This window comes from Marmota marmota, unplaced genomic scaffold (assembly GCF_001458135.2).
Source record: "Marmota marmota marmota unplaced genomic scaffold, marMar, whole genome shotgun sequence".
In the NCBI taxonomy this organism is placed as follows: domain Eukaryota; kingdom Metazoa; phylum Chordata; class Mammalia; order Rodentia; family Sciuridae; genus Marmota; species Marmota marmota.
In genome coordinates, this window is record NW_026000093.1 from 6,996,750 (window position 1) to 6,999,508 (window position 2,759).

General features: G+C 39.1%; 1 pseudogene; it reads left to right on the forward strand.

The window, feature by feature from the left end:
* The window catches only part of LOC107142252, a 2,251-nt pseudogene extending 1,374 nt beyond the window's left edge, over positions 1 to 877 (forward strand).
* Positions 878 to 2,759: the final 1,882 nt, after the last annotated feature.

Consider the following 2,759-nt stretch of genomic DNA (forward strand, 5'->3'; position numbering starts at 1 on the left):
ATATATATATATATATATATATATATATATATATATATATATATATATATAAAGATAGCTGCATCTTGATTCTACTTAAGTTCAGCCCAAGGCATCTGATAATGGGGCTTTCTGTATTTTAGTCTCTGAAAATACAAGGATCAAAATCATGCATAAAATGTTTCAAGATGGCCAAAATTTATGTCTTATGTAAGTTATCAGTTTTTTTGGCCACCCTACCTCCAGAGTACATTTCAGTTAAGAGGGCTGTCATGAGCAGCGCTATTAATAATTACTCAAAGTCGTATTGTCTTTGAATGTAAGCATGTATTCCATTACAGCAGTCATCAAACACAAACAATGCAAAAAGTGTTAGATGTGCTGGAGCACCCCAACTAGCATTCAGTGCACATTAGTTAAACACTATGAGCAAATCACTCTTGTGATTTTGTGTGCAACAGAGCTCCCTTCTGCCTGCTCTTGCTACTGACTCACCACTGTTCTCTGTTGTTGAGGAACAAGTCCATCAGGAGGCTGCACCACAGCCATGGAAAGATACATTTGTGACTCCGTGGGACCAGAGGTGGATTCATTGAATTAGAATTACCCTCACCAGTTGCAACCTGAAATCACTGGAGAAAGTGTGTGCTGACTTGATCAGAGCCTCAAAGGAAAAGAATCTCTAAGTGGAAGGACCCTTTTGCACACCAACCAAGACTTTGGGAATCACTAGAAGAAAAACACTTGTAGTGAAGGTTGCAAGACATGGGCTCATGTCCAGATGAGAATCTACAAGCCACTCATTGACTTGCACAGTCCTTTTAAGATTGTTAAGCAGATAACTTCCATCACTAGCGAGCCAGGAATGGAGATGGAATTCACCATTGCAGATGCCTAAGTCAACTGCTTTGATAAATTGATTATCAGTTGTTAAAAAAAAAAAAGTGTTCAGACACATCAAGTAATCTGTTAATTTAATATTCCTAAGGAAGTTCCTCTGCATTCTACTCTAATCTCAACCAGCTGCCCTTCCTGCCCAAGGATTCTCCTCTCCTATCTTTTGGGCTAGATATCTTGTTCCTAAAACTAGTATTTCCCTCTTTCTTGGTTTATATATTCACAAGCTTTTAAAATAGCTTTCTGAGGAAAAAAAGTACCTGGGAAATAAAATTTGAAGGTCTAAAAATATTCTTATTCATACTTGATTTATAAAATGGTTGTATACAGAATTTGCCCTTTCAACTCTTTTTTAAAAAAAGATTTACTTTTTAGTTGTAGTTGGACCCAATACCTTTATTTTATTTATTTATTTTTATGTGGTGTTGAGGATCCAACCCAGGGCCTCGAACATGCTAGGCGAGCCCTCTTCTGCTGAGCCACAACCCCAGCCCCCCTTTCAATTCTAATGGGGACTGTTAGGTCCGAGGCAGCGACTTGGTGGCGACTTAGTGGCAACTTAGAACAAAGCAGCCCGCGCTTATGGGGGGGGTCTCTTTTTCCTGCTGAGGAGAGGATAAGCCACCTGAAAACTTAAAGTCTCAAGTAATTAGTGAAGAAGAGAACACAAATAGTCAGAAATATATTTACATAAAGCAGAGCCCCTGACGGATCTAGTCCACATGGGAGCTGAAACTAGACAAAGGAAAGATGGCTCTGGTGGTTTATTTAAGGAGATACATCAAAATCAGGGATAAAGTTTCAGGGATGAGTCTTGCTTCCTGATGTCTTGCAGACAGCAGGTTAATTGGCATCTTGGCAGGTCACACCCATCTCAAGTGCTCTGTGGGATTTTTGGCAGAGCTTGAGGGGAAAGTTCATTTGCATCAGTCAATCCTGTGGGGGTGCCAGGGGAAGTTCAATGCCAGACTTATCTCTCCATTAGGCTACACTGTGCAACACAGTCCACAACAGCCCACCAACGGCTCTTAACACAATTCCGACAGTATGTTGGGATATCTGAGGCCATTCTCATCACGAATCTTTGTTAGGGATGTTTGTGGTTTTCCTCTGGAAGTATACATCATCTTTTCCTTGTTCATAGTTTCTTCCTATGTGTATTCTTTTTTCTTTTTTTCACGCTACCTGTTTATGTTTCATGCTTACAATATCTTATCTTAGTTAATATAATAGGCTTTATTACTTTCTCTTTCTTTTTTCTGGAAATATTGTCCTCTGACAGTCTCTTGTTTCTTCCAAGTTGCTTTTTTTTTCTTTTTCTTTTGCCCCCTCACTCACTCTCTCTCTTATTCTTTAGTGATAGTATAGTATAGTAATAATATAGTAATATTATTAAAATAGTTAAAAGATGGAATGAAAAATAAAAAGGGATAGGAAGCCCTGATACCCGAACTTGTTGTTGTGAAGTGATAGGTTTGGGTAGATGAGTTGAGCAACCTCAAATATAAAGTGTTTTCGGTGTTTTTTTTTAAATTTTTTTATTAGTTGCTCAAAACATTACAATGATCTTGACATATCATACATTTGATTCAAATGGGGTACAGATTGCAGGATCACATTGGTTATACAGCCACATTTATACATAGGGCCATACTAGTGTCTATTGTATTGTGCTGCCCTTCTATCTCCCCCTCCCCTCCCTGTTTTAGGTGTTTTATCCTGGTAAGGTCATATTCTCTGAAGAAGACTCTTATTTCCTGCCTGGAAGGTGAAGTCTGCTAGCCAGGATTCTGGAAACACAGTGGAGGAAGAAGAACCAGGCCTCAGCAACCTTGTGAGGTTGTAATCCCATCACCATGCCTAAAATGGCTCAGGAGTAGCCA